At 51.6% G+C, this 27,671-nt stretch overlaps 2 long non-coding RNA genes across 2 annotated transcripts; both read left to right on the forward strand.

Annotated features, from left to right (window-relative positions):
* Positions 1-8,337: 8,337 nt before the first annotated feature.
* On the forward strand, positions 8,338-12,472 carry LOC109502046. Its single transcript, XR_002160377.3, has 3 exons — positions 8,338-8,622; positions 9,423-9,663; positions 10,827-12,472. It is a non-coding gene; the product is annotated as an uncharacterized LOC109502046 (long non-coding RNA).
* A 3,543-nt stretch (positions 12,473-16,015) lies between these two features.
* On the forward strand, positions 16,016-23,178 carry LOC123379448. The gene is made up of 2 exons (XR_006583849.1): positions 16,016-16,663; positions 17,016-23,178. It is a non-coding gene; the product is annotated as an uncharacterized LOC123379448 (long non-coding RNA).
* The last annotated feature ends 4,493 nt before the right edge of the window (positions 23,179-27,671 follow it).

Raw genomic sequence — 27,671 nt, forward strand, 5'->3', positions numbered from 1 at the left:
TCGGGCCAGGTGCTGCCCGCGGAAAGGATCTCCATTGGTTGGCATCTGGTTCGTTAATTCCGAAACCAGTCCAAGTCCTGTAAGATCCTGGGACAGCTTGCATCTGACAGCTGATTTTCCTGTTTATCTTGTTGAGCAATGTGATTGAATCGGGACTGCCACAGAAGGCTCTACGGGACGTACGGGCATACTCAAGCCTCTCCAGCCTCAAGGGCACCTCTCTTTCGTCAATAAGTCCCTAGAATGCCAAGAGCCTACAGGGTATGCCTTTTTCAGAAACTGGGGAATAAATGCCAAACCAGAGACTAGTATCCCCTGGGCTCCCCTCCCCACAAACAGTGGCTCCACTCCTGCACACCCCCCTCCCCACCCCTCCCCTCCCTTCCCCTCTCCTCGTATTGTAACGAACACTCTGGTGGAGAGTGCCGGAAGGGTACCATGGATGGTGGTAGTTAATTGCCCATCCACTGGTCTGGGTGCCTCTGGGATGCTTGCCCATCACAGCGTCCCATCACCCCACTCTGCACCCTAGACGTGAACTCATAAGCAAAGCTGGCCAACAAGAACATTCCACGCTCTTGACCACAGTGACTGGGTCAAGGATGGCCGTGTGACATCAGCAGGTCCAATCAGAGATTTCTGCGTCACTGAAACTTTGGAAAGCTTTCCTCCTCCACCAGCGTGGGAGCTAGAGAAAGACGAGTCCTGGAATGTCAGACGTTGAGAGCGTGGGCACCAAGGGCAGACCACCTAGGTTCCAAGAGCCCTTCTGCCATTGCCCAAAGCGTGGTCTGAAGAGCTGTCCCTCAGTTTCCTCACCTGTAACATGGAGCTGATACCTGCACCAGCCCTCGTTAGAGCATGCTGCACGCTGCCCACAGAGCGCCAACTATAGGGCAGGCCCTGCCCAAGCCTTGGCCTGTGCCACTGTCTCCATTCTCTGGCCTGCCACCTGCAGAGGGCTGCTAGGGAATCAGATCAAGCAGAGATGAGCGGGGCTGAGGGATAGAGGGATTAAGTTACGCAAGTGCTTAGATCTCCCGGATCCAGCATGCCTTGAGGTCTCTCCACCCCTGCATCCCCCAGGAACAAGTCAAAATTCCTCCTTTACTGAAGCCAGTTCGAGAAGAGCTTTCATTACGTGCAGTGAGCCCTGGTGGCTAGAAAGCAATACATAACCCAATCTTTGAAGAGCGAGTGTCTTTGTTTCCAACTAAAAACTGCTTTTACCTCCTTGAAAGAAGACCCCTTTCTTGAAAAATTTCTGGAAGGGAAACATTAGAGCCGAATTTCTTTTCTGACTCAAGTCCCAAAACTCACCATCCTGAGACTCAAGGAAAGTTATGGGGCTGGTCATCTGGTGATTTTTCTCTCTTTCTGGAATATATTGTCCTTTTAACAGCAAGTCCTATTTGTATTTGCTGCAAGTAGAATTTTCGATTACTCTTCTGACATCCAGATCAGTCATTGCTTTTTATTATGCTCTGGATTTAGGAAGAAATATGCTCCTGACAACAACTTTATTTGAATTCTTCTGCTTAGGTTAATAGCAAATAAAGGCCAAGTTCACCACCAGGTCCAAACCAACAGAACTGAGTTTGTTCTAAGGGAGGCAGCTATTAAGAAGCTTTTCCTTCACTCATGCTGTGCCCGCAGTCTTTACGACTGGATATTATCACCCTTTCCAAAGCTGTTTGCCTTGGTCGTAACCTAAAGTGGTGCTTAGCTCACATAGGTATTGTCTCCTTTATCCAGTGTTAAACTAGAAACTGTTCCTCGAGCCAGGCAGTGGGCTAAGCCCTTTGTCTGCCTCATTCTGCTTAATGTTCATCACAACCCTGAGATGTAGGCGGCGGGTCCCAATTTTATAGATAAGCAAACAAACACGCTCAGAAAGTTTAAGTAGCGTGCCCAAGGTGAGGAGCAAAGTGAGTGGGACACAGGAGTCAGACCCGGGCTCATCTGAGCAGGAAGGGGCTTTGAGCCTCCACCACTATTTAATCTGCCACAGGCACAGGAGGCCCCAGATAGGTTCATTCCACGTGCAAACCTGTGAACTCACACATCTGCTAGCAGGGACTTTATCACACGCTGGTTCTCAAACCCACTCTTAGGTTTTGACTAAGCTTCGGGCATGCAGTTAGTGTGCACACGGAAAGCGTGGTTGGGGGAATTACCTGCCAGTCATCCGTGAGCTTAAGAGATGTCCGTGGAGATGCTTGTGTGCCATTACAGGGTAGCAAGGTAATCTAAATTCCATGCAGCAAAGCTCTGCCAGTCTCCAGAGCTGTGACTGCCCCCTTCAGACACTCAGGTATGGCTGCACATGAGTTGTTCTTATCAAACAGCAATGTCTCCTGCACGCTCTCCTCCTCCCTCTCCTCCTCCCCCTCCTCTCCTTCTCCTTCTCCCCCTTCTGCTCCCTGTCCTCCAGTTTCTCCCCATCTTTCTCTTCCTCAGGCTAACTCAAGACTTTCACCAGCCTCTACACCTTATAAAGATCAGCACAACACATTCAAGGGCTTATTGGATGTTTGGAACACCCTTGGCACGAATCAGAGAGAGAGAGATGGATACAAAAACACAGGTGAGTCCTGCCTCCTGGGGCCTGAAAGACACCAACTGTCTTTCCAGTAATGCTTTGATGCCTTCTTTGGGTCTCCAGGAGAAACTCGGAAATGGCCCTTCAGCAAGCCATAGACATACATCATGGCTCTTGTGGAGGCATACAAGGTGACCACATCTATCTCTGCTGTCGATAGCTCTATAGCACTTGCTCTGAGCCATTCTTCAAATGTAGGTGTGCTCTGAGTCCTGAGCCCTCGCTGAGAGCCCTGCAGGTGGTCAAGTCAAGACTTTGCTTAGATCCAAAAGCTGGGTGACTGCACTAAAAATAAATGCTTTGTGTTACTCCGTATGGAAAAGTAAACACCCCAGCCACATCTTACACAGCTAACTCAGCCAAAAAACAAACAAACAAACAAACAAAAACAAAAGAAAAAACAAACAAGTGAGGAATGAGGTAGCCATAGATAGTGCCAGAGTTCCAATCTGGAGAATAAGAAACACAACTTTCAAAAACATTGGGGATTGCCCAGAATTAGCTACGTTTCAGGATTGAGATCACAGTCTTCCTCAAGACCACCTTCACTTACGATGTCAACTACACATTCAGAGGGCTCCCAAAACCACACTCAGTCTTGATAATTCTCCAGAAAACTCCACAGAACTCACAGAAAGTGGTTACACTCATGGTTATGGTTTATTATAAAGAGCACAACCAAATTCAGCCCAAGGAAGAAGTACAAGGTGGAGCCCAGAAGGGCTCTAAATGTAAGCTTTCCATTGTTCCATCCCTCTGGATTCGGGGCACATTACCCTCCTGCCTCCATGTGACCACACACACAAAGTATTGCCAGCAGGGACGCTCACCCTAGCTTCAGTGTCCAGAGTTTTTACTGGGGCTTCATCACATAGGCATGGTTGACAGGATTGCTTGTGTGGTGGAATTCAGTCTCCAGGCCCACTGCTACCAATAGGCAACCAACGACTACATCATGAGATTGGTCTTTCTGGCGTGGCCAGCCTCCACTCTACATCCAGCATGGCTGGCTTCTGTGCTGAACAAAGAACACTCCTACTAGGTATGATACAGATCGCCTCCCAGAAGCTGAGGTCCAAGGCCAGATATTTCTTTGGGCAAATGGCAAATTCTTTACAACCAAGGATGCGCAGGAAGAAATGCTGACTTTGGTGCAGGGGGTGTGCAAAGGCTGTGGCTGGCAGGTCATGAGTGTGTGGAATGAGGAGGTCCACTTAGGACAGATTGTATCGGAATCCCCGAATCGGAATCTCAGAATGGCTGGGGTCAATTGGCAGAAATGAATCATTATTATTTCAGGACTGTTAATTGCAGCCTCTCCTCCCCTCTGTCTCTCTCCCGTGTGAACTCCCGGCAGCAGGGGCCAACCCTGCCCACAATTTACCCTTCCTTTCCCACAATCAGAGCTAATGCATTCCTCAACCCAGCTCCACACAGACCAACTAATTATAATGCAATTACGTGCCTTTATTTTATACTCTGTATTTCCCTGCTTGTTGAGTTGAGAATTGTAACCCTATTATTAATTCATTAAGAAACATAATTTCATGCAAAATAATGTGTTTACCCTTTTCTATTAGGTTAAGGTAGTGTGATTATTGGAGCTGTGTCAGGGAATGAACGGTGTGCTCCCTGGGGGGCATCTGGGGCCGCTTAATTTCTCGTCGGTCAGATACGCGAAGCCGAGGAGACTTGACTGTGGTTCTGATTTCTCGGTACGTCTTCTATTCCGATCTAAGTGAAGTATCTGGTGGAAGACGTTCAATGAGAGGAAGATGCTTGGGAAAATACTGTTTAATCGTGTTTTTATCTGGCTGGTGTGAGATGATCTTCTGCATCTGGGCTCGGTGTTGCAGAAAAGGGTTCATTTACATTCCGTAAGCTCTTGGCGAAAGGAAAATCAGGGCCTTTATTTTTCATGTGGAAAACTGAGATTTCATTTTCGATGGATGAGTTGCTGGTAGAGACCCAGCCAGGAAACAAGACGCTGTACCCCGTCTCCGTCCTCCGCCAGCTGACCCCCAGATCCTGCAGACACCCGCTTCGACATCTTCCCCAGACCTCCCCTGACATCCTGCGCCCAAGGTGCTGGGAGGAGACCTCAGGGTGCTGCGGATATCCTCCCTGCTGGCCAGCTGTTCCGATCATGTCAGGACTTGAATCAACGTAATCAAATTTGAGTGCCGTGAAAGAGTGGGCTTTACCATTTTGCCATTTTGTTCTTCCTAAATAACCTTCACTATTTTTTTGTGACTTTTGACCCCTGGGATTGGACATAAGATCCTTCTTTTTTTTTCTTTTTTTTAAATGTTTTATTTATTTTTGAGAGAGAGAGAGAGAGAGAGAGAGAGAGCAAGCAGGGGAGGGGCAGAGAGAGAGGGAGACACAGAATCTGAAGCAGGCTCCAGGCTCTGAGCTGTCAGCACAGAGCCCGGTGAGGGGCTCAAACTCGCGGACCGCGAGATCATGACCTGAGCTAAAGTCGGTCACTCAACTGACTGAGCCACCCAGGCGCCCTGGACATAAGATCCTTCTTAAGCAAAGAGGGAGACAAATGGGCATAGAGAAGCGGCAGAAATGTTCTGGAAAAACAAGCAGGCAGCAGGCTAGAAGCCGGTCTTCCTGTGTGTTAGCATAAACCACAGATGAAGGAAAGGAAAGGAAACCAATGGAAGGACCAAAGAAAGGATAAATTTACAAATTGTACCGAAGTGGAAAATGCCGTGGCGGAGGCAGGCGGTCCGGGGTTGTCAAGGGGAATTACTTTCTGTTCTATATTAGCGTTCTCTTTTCTTCCTCCCTCGAATGACTAATCTTATTTTCTGTGAGGACGCTTTTTCTAGTACACTCTACTTGTGTTTGTTTTCTCTGTTAAGTATCGATAACTCCTCTGCTTTGCATGAGCTGTCTGCTCCGGGGAAGGACTGGATTCGCGGTGTCCGTGCAGCCCTTCACGGAGTCCTGTCCCTGCAGCCCCCATCCTCTAGTTGGATGTGACCTCAGCAGGGACTCTGCACAAAACAGCCCTGTGACCCAGGGCAGCTTCATTCTGCGCCTGGGACCCACCCTCAGTTTCCTCAGTGCAAAATGCAAGCAAGAAAGCCCCCGGAGCCAATTTCCTGAGCTCCTGGGGTGAAACCCATTTGAAAAGTCAGCAAGTAATGCATTCCTGTGGGTAAAACTTTTGCTTTGTTTTTGTTTCCTTTTCCTAGGGAGGCACCCAGGTCCTTCCCTCTCTTGCAGTCTAAGGACTCCTAGCCTATTGTTTAAGGGTGCATTTCACTTCTTGGGATGAAGCCAGTGCCCCCCCCCCACCGGCGCAGGCAGCACTGGACGCCTGGTGCGCCCCTTGGACCCCCGAGATCTGCACGCAAAGCTTGCTCCTTCTCTCCTTAGACACAAGTCTGCATGAGGCTCCAAAGAATGTCTGTTCACCCCTAAATTCAGTGAGTGACAAGTAAGGAAAGAATGTCGATCAAGTTGTAAGACCTGAGTCAGTTATCCGTCCACTCGTCAGTAAATGCACTGGGTGCCCCCCCGCCCCGGGGGCTGACCTGATCACATACTCTCCTCCTGTTTAAGAGAACCCAGAGTCCCACTCCCAAAAACCCAGCTGAAGCTCAAGAAGGGATACCAGGGTGTATTCAAATACAGCAGTAGAATTACCACTATGACTCCAAGAGACCCGTGTCAGGGGAGGGTCTGTGGATGAAAGGTGTCTTAATTTCGGTCTACCCCCAAGGCAGAGCCTGAGGTGAGGGTTGGGCACAGAGGCTCATTTGAGAGCAGACCCCAGGGAGCAGGGAGAGGGAGACGCTGAGGAGGAGGAAAAGCCATCTTCAACGTGCACTGTGGACATTGCTGCCCTGGAAAATTCTGTCAACCAGGAAGACCTGGAGGAGGAGGAGGGCCACCCGTTATCTTTCACTGCCTGTTGATGAAGATAGGCGCCTGCAGTGTGGCCTCCTGCCCTGGTAGGCTGTGCCCGGGTGGACAGCCCGGGGGGCCTTCTCACTGCTCCCGACTAGTCTCACCCGGTAATCGCCCGGGGGCCAGGGCTCAGCCCTCTGTCTCTCTCCTCCAGTGCCCCTGTAAGTGATGCCCGTAGGCCTGCACGCTGATGGGAGGGGCCACATCTAGGCTGGTTCTCCCTCCCCCGACCTTCCTGCAGGGGCTGGAGGGGGTCCCTCCCAGGACCCATGGCTCCTCCCAGGAGGCGGGCCCATGCACACGTTGCACCAGGTTCTGCTCTCCTCCCCATCCCTCCGTGCATCCCCCACAGCAAATTATCCTCACCGCAGAGCCCTTGGGCTAAAACCCCCAGGCCCTCCGAAGCGCTGGAACATTGCCTGCGCCCAAGCTTCAGCCCACACTCCTTGGTTGCTGTTTGATGCAAACACAAATAACTTGGGAAGGGAGTGCAAAGGGAAAGAAGACGCTGGATTGAGTAGGATGCCTCTGTGCCCGGGCAGAGCCGCCAGCGGGACCACGCTGAGCCTGTGGGTGGTGGAACTGCGGGGGACACAGAAATCAAGGCAACAGCAGCTGATAGAGACGAAGAAAGAGAGAGCTAGGGAGGGAGGGAGGGTGGTGGAGGGAGGGGGGAGGGACAGGAAGAGAGAGGCCAGCAGTCTGGTTCTGTAGCAAGGAGCTAAGCAGGGATTCAGCAGGAAACGGGGAGGAGCTGCCGGGCCACAGGACCCAGGACAACCAGCACAGGAGCCCCAGACGCCCGGACTGGGTTTTCACGGGCCACGGACTCCACCCCGACTCCCTGTGTGAGCTGCCCACGCACAGCTCTGCAGGGTGCCCGTGGGCTTCTCCCGGCCACCGGCAGCCTCCCCCGGCTGGGAGGGAGCCACAGAGTGGGTGGGAGTCTGGCCGGGACTCAGGTAGGACCTCTGGCAGGGTCTGTTACCCACTGACTTCCATCACGAAGAAGAAGAGACAGAAGCACCCCATGACAGAGAACCCCCAAGGGTCACTGGCATCCTCTCGCAGATCGAGCAGCCTCCCTTCTGATGCAGGAGCCGGTCAGCCCCAATGACAAGTAGCCACAGAGAGAGGAAGTCTAGATCTCAGGCCCCCACAAACCCCATGGGGCCCCAAACTTCAGCTCTTTCCAGCTGTGTGACCTGGGGCCACCTCCACACCCTCTCTGTGCCTCCACGCCCTCCTGTATCAGGCTGGGGTCTAGCCCCCTGCCTCACAGGACGGTGTTGAGGCACTGGGCCCGCAGGAAGGGCTGGGCGACCGTCAGCCTGTATGAAAACACATGCCCCTTTCTCCTCCAACGCACACAGCTGGTAACCTGACATCTGCATCTGTCCCAGAGCACCGGCAAGGTTACGGGATGCATCCCCGCCCCACTTGGAACCCACAGTGGGGGAGCCCCCCAAGGCCAGAGGAGAATTCTCCATGAAGCAATTGCTCCGGCCTCTCTGCCGCCCAGGGATGTACTGGTCAGACCAGCAGCTTGTCTTGGTGCCTCTCCCGCCATGGCAGTGGTGTCCCCAGCGGGTGGCATGGGTGGTGGAGGAACAAGGTCAGTCGTCCCAGGTGTGACAACTAGTGATCGTGGCCACCGAGGCCGCCTCTCCTTTCTGGGCTCCCAGACCACGATGGGCCTCACAATCCTGCAAAGGACCAAACTTTTGTCCTGCTCTGTGACATCACCCAGAGCTGGGAGTGGTCAGGCCTGCTCTCAGCTGGGCCCCTCACTCATTGCTGGACCCCTTAGCCTGGCTCTGTGTTCCTGCACCAGCTGTCTCCAAGTGGCACAGCAGGGCACGATGGACTCTCGTGTCCTCCGTCACATGGCCAAGACCACTCAAAGCCGGGTCCTTCTTGGTTTGCCCCGACTGGATATTACCTTTCTCTTCTGAACCCTCTGTCTGTATTCGTTCCTCTTTGATGGAACCAGTTTCTTCCTGCCAGGGCTGGCTACATATTTCCCAGGACCCAGTACTCAGAGAAAAGATTGGGCCTTGTTCAACAGCAGCCAGAAAGCACCATTAGAGGTACCAACCCAAGACTCCACCCTGCCTTCTGCAGTCTCTTGACTGCCATGGTGTCTTGAATTCTCTGTTTCATGTCTTTTTGGGTTTTTTGTTTATTTATTTGTTTATTTTGAGAGAGAGTGAGAGAGAGAGAGCAAGCAGGGGAGGGGCAGAGAGAGGGAGAGAGAAAATCCCTCGCAGGAGCCCGATACGGGGCTCAAACTCACAAACTGTGAGGTCGTGAGCTGAGCTGAAACCAAGAGTCAGATGCTTAACCCACCGAGCCACCCAGGCGCCCCTATTTAATGTCCTTTTAAGTGAAAAGAAATAATAGTAAGATGGTTTTTTTTTTTAACATTTATTTATTTTTGAGAAGAGAGAGACAGAGCATGAGCAGGGAAGGAGAGAGAAAGAGGGAGACACAGAATCTGAAACAGGCTCCGGGCTCTGAGCTGTCAGCACAGAGCCCGACGCGGGGCTGGAACTCACAGACCATGAGATCACGACCTGAGCTGAAGTCGGAGGCTTAACCCACTGAGCCACCCAGGCGCCCCAAGACTTTAAATTATTAGCATGAGTGTTATTACCAGTAGTGTTGAGAGTGGGCAATGCCAGCTGTAAGCGCAAAGATAAGGGCAGTTAAGTTGTATGTGGAGTCACCGAAATGACCCCGTCCGTGTGTCAGGGCTCGTCACGCGAATGTCCTGGACAGGGCAGCGCCGTGATGTCTGACCTGTGGGGGCGGCAGGAAACCACACCCGTCACAGCAACCACACACACGTCCTCTGCTCGCGCTCACCGCCCCTCCCTCCCCACCCCAGCAGACTGCACTTCCAGAACACCAGAGGAAAGAGAAAACGATTTCAAAATGCTGCCAGCGGAGCGTGAAGCCAGCCTGGGCTCTTCAGAGCGCGAGCCCCAGGCGGCACCGCAGATCGCACACCCAGGACGCAGCCTCCTCCCTGCTTTGTTTTCCTGTCGCTTGAGACACGGCTGCCCTCTGCCCCCAGACTGCGAGCTCATTCAGGAAGGAGCCTGAGCCTCTCCGGTGTCTTACATAAGGTGACTTAATGAATGAATGGATGAATGAACAGTCAGTACGTGTGTTTGAAGTCGGGACTCACTTCGTCCTAATTCCCAAGGGGGCCATGTTAAGAGGTGGGGCCTTTTTGCCCGTTTCTTCACTGGATTATTTGTTTTTTGGGTGTGGAGTTTGGTGAGTTCTTTATAGATTTGGATACTGGCCCTTTGTCCCATATGTCATTTGCCAATATCTTTTCCCATTCCGTTGGTTGCCTTTTAGTTTTGTTGATTGTTTCCTTTGCTGTGCAGAAGCTTTTTATCTTCGTGAGGTCCCAGTAGTTCATTTTTGCTTTTTTTTTTTTAATTGTTTTTTTCAACGTTTTTTATTTATTTTTGGGACAGAGAGAGACAGAGCATGAACGGGGGAGGGGCAGAGAGAGAGAGGGAGACACAGAATCGGAAACAGGCTTCAGGCTGCGAGCCATCAGCCCAGAGCCTGACACGGGGCTCGAACTCACGGACCGCGAGATCGTGACCTGGCTGAAGTCGGACGCTTAACCGACTGCGCCACCCAGGAGCCCCCATTTTTGCTTTTAATTCCCTTGCCCTTGAGGGTGGGTAATGGGTATTGAGGAAGGCATCTTCTGGGATGAGCGCTGGGTGTTGTATGGAAACTAATTTGAGAATAAATTTCATATTTAAAAAAAAAAGAGGTGGGGCGCCTGGGTGGCGCAGTCGGTTAAGCCTCCGACTTCAGCCAGGTCACGATCTCGCGGTCCGGGAGTTCAAGCCCCGCATCGGGCTCTGGGCTGATGGCTCGGAGCCTGGAGCCTGTTTCCGATTCTGTGTCTCCCTCTCTCTCTGCCCCTCCCCCGTTCATGCTCTGTCTCTCTCTGTCCCAAAAATAAATAAAAAACATTGAAAAAAAATTAAAAAAAAAAAAAGAGGTGGGGCCTTTGGGAGCTGATTAGGTCACAAGGGTGGAGCTGTCATGAACGGCATTAATGCCCTTATAAAAGGGACCCTCAAAAGCCCCCTGTCCCCTCTACCAGGAGAGGACAGAGAGGGAAGGTGACTGGCTGCAAACCAGCAACTGGGTCTTCTTACCAGACAACCAACCTGCCGGCACCTTGATCTGGGACCTCCAGTCCCCAGAACTATGACAGACAAATGTATAAATCTATGCTATTCTTATTACACAGCCCAAACGGCCCAAGACAACGTTCAAGCCAGATTTCAGCCCTTCTTCAACAACCGCTTTAAAAAGCAGGGGTGGCTAAGTTATAATGGCCCACGTTTCTCTTTGGGGGATACGGGAGTCCATGTGAAAAGCCATGATTTTCAGATTTCACACATGAGAGGGAAACATCCTCCCTTTCAGCAGAGGGGAGCGCTGTTCTCGAAAGCACATTCGTACAAGTGGACGACCCAGAGCCACTGGACCTGAAGTATCCCAACGTCTCTGGCGGGAATTCATTCATTTATCCATTTACTCCACAAATGAGTATGTAGTCAGTGCCTACTATGTGTACCGGGGCACATGAGTGTAGAAAACGGGCTCACAGAGCGTTTTCCAGGGAAGGGACAGACAACAGACAAAACACGTAAGTACGAAGAGAAGACAGTGTGAAGAAACCTGGAACAGAGGGGCTGGGACGCTGGGGGCGCAAGGTGCACATCTCAGTCGCTGATTGGAGAAGCCCTCTCATGAAGACGGCGTTTGAGCAAGGGCTTGAACGAGGTGGGGTGAGCCCCGGCGCTGCTCAGGGGGAGAACGTTCCAGGCACACGTCGATGCTCACACAGTGTCTGGTGGGTGTTATCGGGCCTCCTGGAAAGGGAGGCCAGGTGGGCTTCCAACCAATGCGCTGCTGGTTTCCAGGTTCCCGCCACCCCTTGTCAAGACACAACCCTGCCTGACTCGGCATGATGCGGGGGGAGCACCTCCCACACACCAGGCTGGAATTCATTCCACAGCTGAGACACTCCTGGGGACTTGTGGGTGTTTCTGGGGGGTTTCGCGTGGCTTCCGTAACAGAACACCAGAAACAGGGGGTCTCGAACGACAGAAATTTACTGTCTCCCAGTTTGGGGACCCCGAAGTCCAAAATCAAGGGGTTGGTGCGGCCGTGCTCCCTCCAAAGGCTCCAGGAGAGGATCTTTCTATGCTGGTGGCTCCAGGCTGTTCTTGGCTTGCAGACGCATCCACGTCAATCTCTGCCTCCATTTCCACGTGGTCGTCCCCTCCTCTGAGTTCTCTCCCTTGAAGGACACCAGTCGTGTTGGGTCAGGGCCCATCCTAATGACTTCATCCTAATTTGATGACACCTGCAAGGACCCTACTTCCAAATCAGGTCACCTTCACAACTACCAGGGCGTTAGGACTTCAGCCTGTCTTTCGGGAAAACACAACTTAACAAGCAGTGGAGGAAAGATAATTATTCTGTTGACCCACAGAGAGATCATATCATTCTGGTGGTTCATACACTTGGTCGCATGAAGACAGGCCGCCTATATGTACCAGCTGGAGGTGAGACTGTCAAAGTGTCTTTCTTGTCACTCGGGGCTGTGCAGACACAGGTGCTCTGGTTGGGAGCGGCATTGCCCATTAATTACTGGCTGCCGTGATTTCTGTGGGGAGATAATTACTCGGTTTTGTTCACTCCGGCACAGGAAGAATATGCTCCCATCCAAGCTGGGTACCACCACGGTCTCCTGGGTAACCCGGGATGTCTCCTGGCTTCTGGTGTCTCATTTCTGGTTTCCAATTTTCTAATGCTTTTGGTCGGCAATTCCCTGTGGTCGAATCCTTCCGGCTTCGTCTTTATTAAAAGTCTTTAGATGTTGAATTTAATCTCATTTTGGTATTCATGGGGAACATACTCAGAGTTTTGCTTGGTTTTGTTTGTCCAAAGGACTAAGAAAATTAACTGCTACGAACAACTGTGTTGCTCTTGTCCCTCATCGAACATTCCTTGTATACCTGTACCCAGAAGCCTCTGGGTTTTGTGTTTTTTTGAAACAATAACCAAAGAACAATGAATTTCCACTTGGGGTTGCTGTCTTGGACAGATGGCTCAGCACTTTCTCATTTAGCAAAAGAACAATGACATGGGATTTTTTTCCCCCTTTCCTACCAAAGCTTGCTGTCTTTATATTTAATTAACCATTCTGCTTTTAGACAGTAAATCAAGCAACAAATCCCCTGGTCATTAAAGGTGAGTGCAAAGCCTTGTGGGTAAAAACCTGTGCCTCAAATTTCACTGAGCTGCTAAATCCAAACTTGGGCTTAATGAAAAGAACAAAGACCAGGAGGCAAGAGATGCGAATTGCCATACTGACTCTACCATTTAATCACTGGGTGACCTTGGGGGAGCCCTGTCACTTCTCTGGGTCCTCCTTCCTCCCCGGCAAAATCGGGATCATGCTACCTGCTCTCTGCTCAATTCACAGAGTTGTTGGGGGAAAAGACAGTGAGGAAATTAATGTAAAGCCACCTTGGAAGAGATAAGGCGCTCTAACAAGAGTATTTTATTTTAGCCCTATACATCTCCCCTGAACTCATTAGCCGCCGAGTCAAGGGCACAGATGCCAAACCAGGCCAGAAATTATCCGGTGATGACTCCTGAAGATCATGAAACATATTTCCTTGTGTCTCCAGCATGACCTTCAAAAGTTTGCCCCGTAACTAAGCACCAGAGGATTCTACAGAGCCACGCCCTTGCTTGGGTAGGCTTATGGGCCATGACAAGAAAGTCTCGATGCAGTTGTTATATTTTAAAAAGACAACCCCTCTTAGCCAGGATGATCAAACATCCTTCCAAATGCCAAGGCTCCGGATGGAATAAATGCAAGCGGGGGCCAGGTCGAAGACGCTGGCGTGACTGGGGACGGTGCACTAGAAAGCGTGAAAGCACTCATCCGAAATATGCATCTCTAGGCTACGGCTCTTGGTCTCGCGGGATACGTTTGAGAAGCTGACCTACTCCCTCATTGCACGGAGCCCCTGCATTATTAGACCTGCCCAGGGCCCTGGGGGGACCCAGAGGCAGAGAGAACACTTCCTTTCCCCCACAGGAAGGGGGGCAGAAACATCGGCCGCTGGGGCCTGGCAGCCGGTCGTAGTGTTTACTGAGAAAGGGGACAAAGGCACCCTGATGTCATAGGGATTTGGAGCTGGAAGGCGCCACGGGGATTAGCCATCGAGCTCACCGACCTGCCAACTGTTTGCTTTTATGGGGGTGCCATTTGTTTTGGTTGATGCTCTTTTTACCCTCAAATGAAATCTTATGCGGAGGGTACATTTGGAAAGAGATCGAGGCTGGCCACCCAGGTGGAAGTCGGGAGGGCTGTCTCTCTCCCCTGCACAGATGAGGAAGAGAGGCTCAGGGACAAGATGGGTCTTTGTCAGGTCGCACAGTTAACAGCGGACTTGACACCAGCCCCAGGTCCATGAACTCTCTGTCCAGTGCTCTTCGAACCTACCACAGTGAGCATGTGGAATACACAAGACACAGCTCCCCTGTGTTCTCTGGCCCATCACCAACCAGCTATCTGCTGAGACACAGACTTTCTGTCTTCATTTTATTCCATTCTAAGCTACTAATCACCTCCCAGCTGCCATGCCAACAGATGAAAAGTATCTCATATTTTTATGGTTTCTATAGTTTGCAAGCACTAATGCAGAATACCCAACAGCACCACTTTGGTGACAAGAGACACAAATTCACAAGGGCTTCAGCAAAGAAAGATCACCTGATGGCTTGTGTACCTGTACCAGCTAGGGACTCAATCTACAATTTCAGGGCCCCGTGTCTCTTTTCCTCCACCCCTCTCCCCCCGTCTCCTCATCTCCCCTATCTTTTTTTTCTCTCTCTCTCTCTCCATCTGCCTTCTCCATTCCCTTCATTTCATTTCATTTTGTGCCCAGACACTTACCTCATGGTGGCATAGTGGCTGCCAACACTCCAGGCTTCCATCTCCACAGCTCCAGGAAGAGAGGTTCCATCCTCCAAGTGATTCCTACAGAAACCCTGGGCCCAACTTGACTGGCACAAACCTGACCATCTTCCCATCCCTGGGCCAACTTCTGTGGCCAAGGGGACTGGAAATGCTGTCCCCCATGTGTGGGACATTCCCATGCCATCCCCTGGCACTGGGGTGAGGCTGGCTCCAGCCAGAGCACACGGAGGTCAAGTGGAGGGAGGTTGGCTCCCAGGGGATCTGATTTTACTGCTACGACGAAAAGCAAAGGCAAAGTCGAACAGGCAAACAGTGTTACATATTACAATCTCTCTTCTGTGCTAAATTCTTAAGAAAATGTCAGGATATCAGAGAGATCGTTTATTTAAAGAAAACGGAAATGCAATGTTTAATTTTCAATGTAATCCTTCAAAGAATTAAATAAGAATCAAAAAGCCAAATTCCAGAGATGTTCATAATCACGCTATTTAAATAGTAAAACAACAGTCCTACCACGGCTGGACATTTAGTTAAGTAAATCATGGTACATCCTGCTAATGCAACATTATGCGGCTTTTAAAGTGATAATTATGAGACTAGCAATGGGGAAAATGCCTCTGAGAGAAAGTAAAGTGAAACCATAAAACGAATCGTATCTCTGCTGCGTTACACGACTACCAAACTACTCGATGCTTGGGCGAACACTAGAAGGGGATATACAAAAATGAGGAAACTTGCGCTTGTTGGCCTGGCAAGCTGGTGGATGATCTTGCATGTTCTCAGTAGCTCCGATAAGAAAAACATCTCAGGTGAATGAATCCAGTACGACGGAACCCTTCTCCTGGCTGGCGAGCTTGCTAGGAGGGCTCTGGCAGGCTCCACCCAGACCCTGTTCTCTCCCCACCAGAGCTCCCCTCTCCATCACCAGAAGGAGAAGCTGGGGCCCAGCACCAGGCGTTAGCATGAAGGCAGGTAGGTCTGGAGGCCAGCCACAAAAAATGGGGTGTCCTTGTAAGTGGGTAGAACGTGACTGTGGGATGTGTGCTGGGTTGTGGAGTGTCCCCCCCCTTCGTACCCTTCCCAGAACCTCAGACTGTGACCGTATTTGGAAATACAGTCATTGCAGAGGTGACCAGTTAGGATGAGGTCCTGCTGGGGTAGGGTGGGCCCTTAATCCAAGATGCCTGGTGTCCTCATGACCAAGAGATGCAGACGTGCAGGAAAGAAGCCCATGGGATGACAGAGGCAGAGACGGAAGGGACGCATCCGTAAGCCAAAGGATGCTAGCTGCCACCAGAAGCTAGAAGTTGCATGGAAGGATTCTTTCCTGCAAATTCCCGCGAAGCAGGACCCTGCCAACGCTTTGATTGCTGACTTCCAGAACCGGGAGACAACAACTTTCTGTTGCTTTAAGCACCCCCCCCCCGCCCTCCCCCTGCCGCCATCCGTGGTTTTCTTAGCGGCCCCATGACCCTAAAACAGGTGCAACATCCAGGAATTCAGACAGGTGGGGGCCCCTGTCAACTCTGCCAGAAGCCACTGGAAGGGGGCTCCCGGTTGGACCATAGAAGGGAGCCGGCAAGGCAGAGCCTGGTTCTGGGGAGGCTGGGTCGCCAGGCAGGTGAGCTTGCAACCTTCAGCTCACTCACCACCTCCCTGGCGCAGGGGGACTGAGCACCTCCTCGGCGCTCCTGATGGACCTGATTCCAGGAAGGCGGGCAGGCGTGGTTGGGCCCCTGGGCTCTGCTCTCCCATGTCCATTTCACCGGTCTGCTAGTGAGCTTCTGCTGGGCCTGGCTTACATCTTGTTAGACTGCAGGGTCCTGAGATGTCACAGGGAGCTGACTCATGGCTGCAGTGGGTGAATGAGTGAAGGAAGTGGATGGATTGGCAGGTGCAGAGAGACGGGCTGGGGACAAGTGCCCTCCCCAAAGTAAAGGGTCAGCTCAATGAATGATAACCATTTGCCAGGATCCAGGCGCTTGCCTACCTCTCATTCAGTCTCCCCAAGGACACCAGGGGTGTCCATCGTTCCACCTGAAAGACGATACGGCAGCTGCCTCGCCTAAAGCCACACGGTGAGCCACAGACCCTGGTAATAACCCCTGGAGTGCCAGCTCCAAGGCCCCCTTTGGTTCCTTTGTCCCTCAAGGCCCCATCCAGCTAGTCAGATGGGTCTTCCCCACCCTTGCTGTCACCGATGTGGAGTAGCTGAGCCCCTGGGTGTGGAACTAGACGGTCTGGGTTCAAACCTTGCCCTAGCCACTTCCAGAGTTCAGAGCCTGGCCCTGTTGGGAGACCTTTGCGAGCCCACTTTGCTCATCCATAGAATGGGATTCAAATGCATCTGCCTCGCAGATTAAGTAATGTAGGGTAAGGAAAGTGCCTGCTGTACAGCATGTGATTAACACAGTTCTTCCAACATTAAAGCCACATCAGTTTGGTCCTCATCAGCAACCTCCTTGTGTTCTCGATGGCCCGGCGCGAGCGAGGAGGGAGAAGAAAGGATAAATCAGAGGCTGTTCCTTTACTGCTTAGTAACGTCCAAAATCTGTTCCAAGCACCAGTCCTTAAAAGCCTGAGCTCTTGCCCCAGCCACGGTGCTGCTCTCTGAAAAATAATGTAAGCCACATACATCATTTTATGTCTTCTAGCAACCACATTTAAAACACTGTAAAAGAAAAACAGATAAAATTCATTTTTCATTTTTATATTATTTTATATTACATTATAGCATTTAACCCAATCTATCACAAAATAAGATCATCGCAACAGATAATCAATATAAACATTATTAATGAATCGTTTTATATCCTTCTTTTTTTAATACTAAGTCACAGTCCATCTTAATTAGAATAAGCACACCCAAGCTACTCAACGGCCACATGTGGCTCGTGGCCACCATATTGGAGAGCACAGTTCTGGAGACATAATCAACCCATTTTCAACCAAGCTGGAAGTATTGGAATTCTATCGCCACCTGAGAACCAGATGTGGGTCTCTTGTGTCTAAGAGGCAGAAGGGATGGTGTCACCCATGTAAACCAGCCCTGGCTGTGGCACAGACAGTGTCCTCTCCACCAGAGGCTGAAGGCTGGGTGGGGCTCTTCTAGAGAAGAGGAGCAGCCTGACCACGATGCCATTGACCTAGGACTAAAGTAGTGCCAACTGCTCGGTCCTCCCTCACTGTAGCCACAACCACTGGAAGCCTCCATAAGCTTAGTTCTTACTCTGTAGTCAACAGCAACTCCCCGTCAAGCTCTGCTCTGGTGGAGGAGGCTTTGGGACACGGGTCCCTCGGGAAACTCCACAAAAGCCAAGTCAAGAATGCTTTGGAACTTCATGGGCTTGGGGGGCAAGAGCCACGTTCCAAAACCACAGTTCTTACCTCTTTGGGGGCCAGCCTGCTACATGCACATCACGGAACCCCAAGTCTCTGGGGTGCACAGATCCCCCGAGACCTTCCTGGCTGAATCCCCAGGGACCAGACCAGGGAGCCTGAATGGGCAAACCATAGCAGGCAAATGCCAGCCGAGACTTAGCTCTGCCTCCCTGGGCTTGCAGAGGGAGGCTCGGCACCAAAGAAAAGCTCTCCTTTTGGCATCAGGGAGCCCTGGGATTGAATCTTGGGCATCCCACTGACCAGTTGCGTGACCTTGGGTAGCTTGGTTGCTCTGCATGCTCCTCATTTTCTGTACGCGGGATGCTGTAGGCGGCATCCACATTTCAAGGCGGGTCCTGGGGGCAAAATGAGCTGCAGGTGAAAGGGCCCAGCACAGCATCCAGCCCATGGCACTCATTCACTACAGGATGCCTGGTGCTTTGCAAGCATCAGAGAGACCATGGAGCATGGCATTAACACACAAACGCGACATTCAGACTGAGTTCAAATCCCCGTTCCACCATTCATAGCTGTGACGCTTGGGACAGACCACTCAACCTCTCAGAGTCTCCATTTCTGCCTCAGTAGAGTGGGAATAGGGTACCTATCCACAAGGGGATGAGCCAACATACATAAATGTGCTCGTAATGTTGGCTGGCTCCTGATAAGAACCACGTGTCTGGTAATAGCACGCCATCACTGTGGTCATGAAATGGAATGTTAGCTCACTGGGCTCTAGTGTTCATTCTAGACAGCAAGGACTGAGACCTGGAGAAGCTGGGTGGTCGGGCCCAGGGTCACAGCTAGTTAGTGAGTGGAACCGTACAGATTTGGGCCCCAGTCTCGTGATGCCTGGACCACATCTATTCTCAGAGTCGCACATGAATTACAAAGCGTTGCTGTTCCAGTGACATCACAGGCGCAAAAACATCTGTAGGCACAGCAATCCCACGTCTTTGAACCTGGGGATACATGCAACACCCCCCTTTCCTTCCTCAGAATTGTGTGTTATTATTGTGTTCTTACATGGACTGAATCCAGTGAAGTCCAATCAAGGTATAAATTTACTTTTTTCCCACCAATGTCTTTCAACTCTGCTGGACTAGAGCTCCCTGGCCCAACCCTGGATAACAGTGTGGGTGCATCCCCAGGTTTTTCTAGGCATTTTAGGTACTGGAATGACCACCCCTTCATATGTATGATGTTTTTAATGCAGATGTTTAAAGGTCCCCTATAGAAATGGGTGCCCCCAACCCTGAATTGATGCAGCCCCCTTGCTGGGATGCAAATCTTAGATAACAGAGCTAAGCATGGGTTTAAGCACCTACTAGTCCATTTGGCCAGATACCTTTGTGCACTGTGCAATCTATACAACTGTACTTGGTGACCCTAAGAGCAGTCTCACTCCAGGCACTTAAAAGATCAATCCAATTTCAAACTTTCCTTTGTCATTCACTTTGACCTTTGTTCTTTCCCTAATTTATAGCCAGACCATGAATTCAGCTTCCCATAAAGGAGTGGGAAACATGGTCTGTGATTTCTCTCAATAGCTACTTCTCAGGCTCCTCCAGGGCTGGGTGGGGATTGGAGATAGCCTTAAAGGATAAGTCTTTATTTGACTGGGGCTGCTGTGATGTGGTCATAATTGGAGACCATTTGTCACTGCAGTATGACCAGGGCTGGCCTGACTAACTCAGTCTCCTGATGACCTTTATTGCTCCCTCTGAGCCCTTCACAGCCTTGGTCCACTGGGCTTGGCTGGCTCAGGTGGTCAGCTCTTTGGGACTGGGTCTTTGCAAGACACTTCTCAAGACACTAGGTAACTTGACCCCCTACCCCAAGTTCTGGAAATGGGGGCTTCCCTCCTTCTCCTCGTGCTCACTGGCCACCCAGCCAGCCTCCCCCTGTGTTTCACCAGCTGAGAGTGGGCTCGGCAAAGTCCAGGACTCAGGTGCGATCCTCCCAAGCGTCGTCTTGGTACCAGAGGCTCTGGTGCCGGCAGCCCCAGGGGCCAGTATGGCTGTGGGGCACAGGAATGGGGCTCTTACAGACAGCCATGCCCCCCACCCACACAGCAGTTCTCATGAAGGCTCCCTCCCTTGGATTCTACACACCGGCCGAGGAAGAGAATGGCACCAGATGGCCCCTCCTCTCTGGTCAATACCTTTTTGAGCGTCTCCCCCTCTCTTACATACCCTGCAGGTGGGTGACGATGCCCCAGGACCGGTTTCACTGTCTCTTAGGAAGCTCTGCCTGTGTGGTGTGGCCTCATGTTGTCTTAGAAGCTGGGCGAGTGTTCTCTATTGATCTCAGTTCTGGGCTTCCACTGTGGCTCCCAGACCCACCAACACCAATGTCCTGTTACCCATCGTGCTGTTGCTTTTAGTCTCCGTTGTAGAATTTGAACTACTAAAATACCGTGTTTTATGTAAGGGGAACCAAGGCTTTTTACCAGTTTAATTTATCCTGAAAGACAAGAGGTGATGTCCTCTCCAATGAGCTTATGATCACCATTATCACGTCTACAACACAAATATGGCAATATCGACAGTCCTGGGCTGCCACTGCTTAAGAAGGTGCCTTATGGACCCAGCTACTTTGGTCAAAGCCAGGGTCATGTTCTCGCTGCCTCAGGATTCAACATGCTAAAGTCTACTCTACTCTTTTTCTCAGCCATTGTCCAAACACCTCCACATGTGTGCCTCTACTCTCCACGTACCTCCCGTGTCCCCCCTCTGTCTTTCTTTGATCAACTTTCCCTCACTGGATCTGTCTGCCCCTCTGTGTGTATGTGTGCATGTGTGTGTGGGGGGGTATTTATTCTTAAAATGTGGGGGAAAAAAAGAAATGTGTTTAAGAACATCCGAACAATATAACCTAAACCATGACGATAATTGGTAGTAATGTGGTGATGGTGATAATGATGGTGACAGTGGGGGTGGTGACGGTGGGGGTCTATGCAGAGCTTGCTGTATGTCACTTGGTGCTGACCCCTCCCCCGGGATTATTCCATTCACCTCTTGAGGCAGACACTATGATGAGCCCCACTTAAGAGCTGAGGCACACAGTCATTAGAAAATCTTCCTAAGGTCATGCAGCCAATACCGAGTACCGAAAAGCTCTGAAATTCTTTGGCTTTATGGAAGAAAGTAGGAAAAGAAAATTCCTGAATTCCCTTCTAAGAATCCTTGGGACCTTGATAAGAGCCCCTGCCCCTGGAATGTGTAGGGCAGTGTCAGCAGGCCATTCCTACTGGGGATCACAGGTAGAAAAGGAGGAGCAGGTGACCAGAGAGCAGCAAGAGAGGTAGGAACTCTAGGAAGCTGGTGCAAAGGTGGACCAGCAGGAGGCCAGCTGCCGGGGGAGGCAGTTGGGGCCACCAGCCTCCCTGGAGGGGATTTGGCCCTTTCGAAACATTCGTTGCAAATGCCTCCTGTACAGGTAGCATCCAGCTGGCAGCTTCCCAGAGGGTCCCTCTGAGGAGTCGCTGCGTGGGCAGGTAATCTCAGTCCCTGTCATCAGCCACCGTACTTTGCTGGACTGAGAGCTTCCGGCAAAGCCTGCAGCTTTACACTCTGACTGGACAAGTCTTCGCACACCCAGAAGTAGGAGACAAAAAATGGCGACTTCCCACGGCTCCGATAGGCCGTCCGTATCCCTAGTCAACGGAGTCCTGGCTCTCGCATCCCTAAGTGGATTTAAGCACTCCACCAGACTGCTGTCCCCATCACGAAAAAGTCATACCCGACGCGGTCAAGAGACGGACGGCAAGCCGGTAAACCAACAGCCCCAAAGTCAGCAAGATCATAATTTGAAAATTATAACATCGCCCCCGCTCAGTCTATTTCACACACTTCCCATTGATCTGTCTAATCTCTTATCTGTAACTATGAAGTTGTATTTCCCTCTTAATAGGCCTACAAATGTTATAGATGAATAGTTCAATAGCAGGCCGGGTGGGAAGCAGCAGGCATACTGAAAAGGGACATGAGCTCCCCGCACCCACAGCCAGCGCTGCCAGACCCCCTCCGTGCCCAGAATCTCAATCATCTCTGCCTCCATCTGGCCAAATGGCTGGAGACACGCAGCCTACACACCCCAGAGAAGAAAGTGTGCGTGTGTGTGTGCGTGTGTGTGTGTGCGTGTGTGTGTGTGTGTGTGTGTGGTGGAGGGGTGTTCGAACAGAGTGAGGGTTGGGAGGGAGAGGGCTCTCCCCACTGGACTCCATCCCAGGGGGTTACCCCCCTGCAGTCAGGTCCCCCCAGCCCTGTTCTCTTTCTGTTGTCAGGAGCTTTTCCCCTACTGCCTGAAGTCTTCCATGGCTCCCCACTGACTAGAGGATGTGGCCCCAAGCCCTGAATTTGCATTGTGTTCAAGAACTTTTGTTACTTCCCCCCTACTTCCCATCTCAGACTCACCAACCCCTGCTGCTCGCTCAGATTCCTTCACTGCTATTCCCTGCTTCTGTCCCACCCCCCACTGCCTCGGTGCCCTCTCTCCCCCTTTCTTTCCCTGGATGACTCCACTCTACCTCTGCAGCCAGTGCAAGTAGCAGCCTCCCCCAGGAAGGCTTCCTGAACCGTGGGTATGACCCACGGGTCGTAGCTCCCAAAAAGATATGTGAATGTGACCTGATGGGAAAGGGAGTTTTGTAGAGGTAATTAGGAGTCTTGAGATGAGATCATCTTGCCCCGGGACTGGCCCTAGACCTAGTGTTGGGTCTCTTTGTAAAAAAAAAAAAGGCAGGAGATGTGAGACAGACACACAGAGAAGGAGTCCATGTGAAGACGGAAGCAGAGATTCGAGTGACGTGTCTTCATTTTTCTTAATTTTTTTAATGTTTATTTATTTTTGAGACAGAGAGAGACAGAGCATGAGCAGGGGAGGGGCAGAGAGAGAGGGAGACACAGAATCCGAAGCAGGCTCCAGGCTCTGAGCTGTCAGCACAGAGCCCGACGCGGAGCTCGAACCCACAAACCGTGAGATCATGACCTGAGCCGAAGTCGGACGCTCAACCGACTGAGCCACCCAGGCGCCCCGGAGTGACGTGTCTTCAAGCCAAGGGGCGCCAAGGATGCCAGCAACACCAGAGGCTGGAAGAGGCTGGAAGGACCCTCCCGAGGACCTTCAGAGGGCACGTCCACCTGTTCACACCTTGATTTCAAACTTCTGGCCCCAGACCTGTGGGAGAATAAATGGCTTTTGTCTTGAAGGCCTGCAGATTGTGGAAGTTTGTTCCGGCCACCCCAGGAAGCTCCTACCCCCTCCAGGCTGGGTGAGGCCCCAGTGCACACACCACACACCCCAGACCCCAGCTGACCTCTGACGTGGCCCCCATACTGATGTCACATACTGCAGCCCGTGGTCACTAGGCTGTCACCTCTGTGTGTCCTGCCCAGTTCTGAGCCTGGGACGTGCCGGGGATACAACGCACAGCTATTGTGCCCTAGAACAAAACGCAACAGGCTACAGCAGGCACCTACAGGTCCCAGGTGCTAAGGGGGCCCCTGCCCCCCCCAGGCCCCTCCAGCCGTGGGTCAGGACCCCAAGCCTTGCAAGGGTGGCAACGGCAGCTTCCCCTCTGACAAACCCTCAGCCCCCACCACCGGCCTCCAGCAGCAACTTCACACACATTTATTCCCAAACGACAAACCCCACAAATCCGTGCCCCCGGCAAGATCTCCCCTCGTCATGACTTTCTCGGAAGGGGTCCTCCTACTCCCCAGCCTCTGGGGACAATCCAGATCCAACTGAGGAGGCAAGCGGGTTCTCTGGAGGTGGCAACAGGTAGAAAGAATAACACACAGTAGAAACAGAGGCGACAAGTATCTATCACGCATCCCCCACGTGTGGGGGGTGGAGTGAGGTGCTGGAAGTCCTGCCATCGGTCCCCTGAGTGAGTCCCCCCCAGGAGAGCACAAGCACTCATCCCTCAGAGTTTACTGGTGCCTTCTCTGCCTCGTTAGGGAGGTGCCAGCCTGGAGCCCCAGAGTCCCAGCTGTCACAATGGCATCTCATTCACTGGCTGGTTCCTGTTCACTATGTTCTGCTCTGGTCTGATCCCCAGCGAGCATCCCTGATGCTGGAGAGACTCAGCCTGCCGATGGGCACCAGCAGGGCACCTCTGGGTGCACCTCCCTCTCTACGGCCTGTCACTCACCCCACGATGCATCACGGGTTTCTACGGCCGTCCGCTGCAAGCCCTGGTGTCACCGTCACCCACCCGCCATATACCAGACATTCTGCTGAGCCACGTGCAGCCAGCAGCAGCGGCTCAGATGCTGGCTGTGCCCTCGGGAGAACAGCTTGGAGAAAGACTGAAGCCCCAAAGCCTCTGCAGTTCTCAGAGGTCAGCGGGGACCTCAGCCTTCAAGGGGACACTCCACTCAGGAAAGGTTCCGGAGAGGAGTGGAAAGTTGAGTCCACTACTACTGGAGAGGTGCATGAGAGGCGAGCAGGTGGACAGGTAGAGAACACCTCCAGGCTCTGAAGGAAGCACGGGGCATGGGGCAAGGAAGCCAGAGCCCAGGGTCCTGGCTGCAGGTCAGATCAGGGGCTGGAGGGCTCCCGGCTGCCTGGGTTCACCTCCCGGCCCTGCCACCTACCCAGGGTCCAGCTTGTCTCCAATTTCTGCAACCCAGTTTCTCGCCTGTACAAATGCCGAGAAATACAGGACTGAATGAAGGGCCTGGGAACTAGTACCCACTTCTGATGTCAGCCCGGTCATTCCTACGTTAGAGGTCAGGTTTGGGATTTGGGCCTTTTTCCTGCGGGGGAAGGGCAATTGCAGCCTGATTGTGTTAGTGGGACCCAAGAGAGGCTGTGGAATGGTTAGTCAGATGGAGAGAGGCTGGGGGTGCGGAGACTGCTAAGTGATCCGCGGAGAGGTAAGGAGGGAAAACGCCTTGTGACACGGGAGGAAGAACAGGGTCACAGAGAAGACGCTGCCGGGATCTACAGAACTTGAACCTGGTGGGTTAGCTTCGAGGGCAGGGAATCCGTAGGTGGGCCCACCTTTAGTCCTAAGCGATGGGACCATGGGAAGGAAGAAGGAAATGAAGAGGGGTTAAGGAAGTTTAAAAGGAAGGAAGAAGAGAGACGGGAAATTCAGGTTCTGTCTTGGTGCTGACTTAGAGCGTGGCAGGAAGGACATCTTCCTGGGAGGCAGGAACTTTCTGGAAGCCAGGGGGACAGGACGTTGGGAAACAGCTGGAATCCCAGACCCAGGTTCCAAAGTCATCCTCATCTAGCAAAGAGACACGGGAGTCAGAGTGATCTTCGGGAGTCTTCTTTTTAAAGCACATGGAAGGACGACCATGTTAGGAACGATTTTGTCTAGCCACAGAAAGTCAGGGCAAACTCAACTTAAAAATTAAGTACTTTTGGGGCGCCTGGGTGGTGCAGTCAGTTGAGCATCTGACTTCAGCTTGGGTCATGATCTCACAGTTGCTGAGTTCGGACCCTGCATCAGGCCCGCTGCTGTCAGTGCTGAGTCCACGTCAGATCCTCTGTCCCCCTCTGCCCCCTGTCCTGCTCATGCTCTCTCAAAAATGAATAAACATTTATTTTTAAAAACCTAGGGACATTAGGGGTGCCTGGGTGGCTCAGTCAGTTAAGCATCCGACTTTGGCTCAGGTCATGATCTCACAGTTCGTGGGTTCGAGCCCCACATCGGGCTCTGTGCTGATGGCTCAGAGGCTGGAGCCTGCTTCGGATTCTGTGTCTTCCTCTCTCTCTGTCCCTCCCCTGCTCACACTGTCTCTCTCTTTCTCTCAAAAATAAATAAAACATTAAAAAAATTTTTTTAAAAGCTAGGGACTTTACAGCAGCTCTATGAATAATAGCCAAATTATGGCAAGAGCCCAAATCTCCATCGACTGATGAGTGGATAAAGAAGATGTGGTTTATATATACAATGGAATATTACTCGGCAATTAAAAAGAATGAAATCTTGCCATTGGCAACCACATGGATGGAACTAGAGTGTATCATGCACTAAGTGAAATAAGTCAGTCAGAAAGGCAGATATCATATGATTTCACTCATATGTGGAATTTGAGAAACTCAACAGATGAACACAGGGGAAGGGAAGGAAAAATAAGATAAAACCAGAGAGGGAGGCAAACCATAAGAGACTCGTAAATACAGAGAACGAACTGAGGGTTGCTGGGGGGCGGTGGGTGGGGGGGAGGGGCTAAATGTGTGATGGGCATTAAGGAGGGCACCTGTTGGGATGAGCACTGGGTGTCATATGTAAGAGGAGAATCACTGGGCTCTACTCCTGAAGCAAAGACTACACTGTATGTTAACTAACTTTAATTTAAATACTAAATAAATAAGTAAATAAATAAATAAATAAATATAAATTAGGTGCTTCTTTTTTCCAAAAAACAAGAAGCTGGAGGTGGGAGCCACTGGTGCTGGTCCAGCAGCTCACTGAGGTCAGGTCTGGTGTCTCTGTGATGCTCTTGGTTTTTTTTGTCATGGTCCCAAGGGACGTGCCAACACTCTAGGCTTCAGACCTGCATCCAAGGCAAGAACCGCAGGGTGATGCTGTTGGCCTCTGCCCGCTCTACCAGGAAAACCCCGGGAGGATGTGGATATATGCTCACCTCTCTGCACTCTGTCACCTGGCCACCGCCTGTAACATTAAGGAAGCCCGGAGAGTGACAGCATCTCGTCTCTGCCAGGACATGTGCTAGGGATCAAGGGGAGGGCTGGCATTGGCTTGGCCATGCCAGGGTCCCCCATAAAGGGCAACAGGAAAGCAAGCAGGGGAAATGGAGACTGAGAATACAGTGTTTCAGAAACCAAGGGAGGAAGGTGCTTAAGATGGGGAGAGAGTTTGGGAGCATTAGTTTCTTCAGATGCAGGAAAGACAGTAGTGAAACAAAACCCTGGGGGTCTCAGGTCTAGAAGAGAAGAGGACCATGAACAGGGGGATGGGTGGTGAAAAAGTGGAAGACGCAGGAATATTCCAACACGAGAACAAGCTTGGCACTTGGCAGGGCACCGAATGGCATCTTGAGGAGAAGGAACTTGCGTGTCTGTGATGAGAGATGGAATATAAGGGGGGCAGTGGGAGAACGACATGCATCTGGGCTGAGGTCAGTGGGGCGGCCAGCCTCGGAAAGAGAGGCCACCGCTGCAGGAAGGAGGGGAGAAGAGGAGGAGCAAAGCTGGAGACGTTTCTAGAAAGGAGTTGAGCTAGAGCCACTCCCTCTCTGCTCAGGAACACCGGGGCCATGTTCACTTGGAGAGGATGCCAGCACACACAGGTGGACCTGTAGGTCCCTGTGCTGAATGAGGCCTGTGAGAGGCTGTGGAAGGCCAGCCTGCTTTGGGGCGGTTCCCCACTACTTAGATTGTCTGTGCCTCAGTGCCCTCTCAGGGCCCACTTAGAAACATGGGCGCCACAGGAGCCCCTCTCTGTATGTTTATTGCATATAAAAGAACTTTGTCCTGTTTATTATGTATACAAGGACTCTGTCCCTTCTGAATGCAGACTTGTTGAACATGACATATTTCTTTGAGAAAAAAAAGAAAGGAAGGCAGGAAGAAAAAGGGAAGGGACAGAGGGAGGGACAGAAGGAAGGAGGGAGGAGAGAGAACATACCTTAAATGGTCCCTGAGCATCCTGGCCCCTAAGCTGGATGAGGATGGTGAAGATGAAGTGATGGCTGGATCACATCAGCAGCTACCTTT

The sequence above is a fragment of the Felis catus genome, chromosome C1, assembly GCF_018350175.1.
Source record: "Felis catus isolate Fca126 chromosome C1, F.catus_Fca126_mat1.0, whole genome shotgun sequence".
Classification (NCBI taxonomy): Eukaryota; Metazoa; Chordata; class Mammalia; order Carnivora; family Felidae; genus Felis; species Felis catus.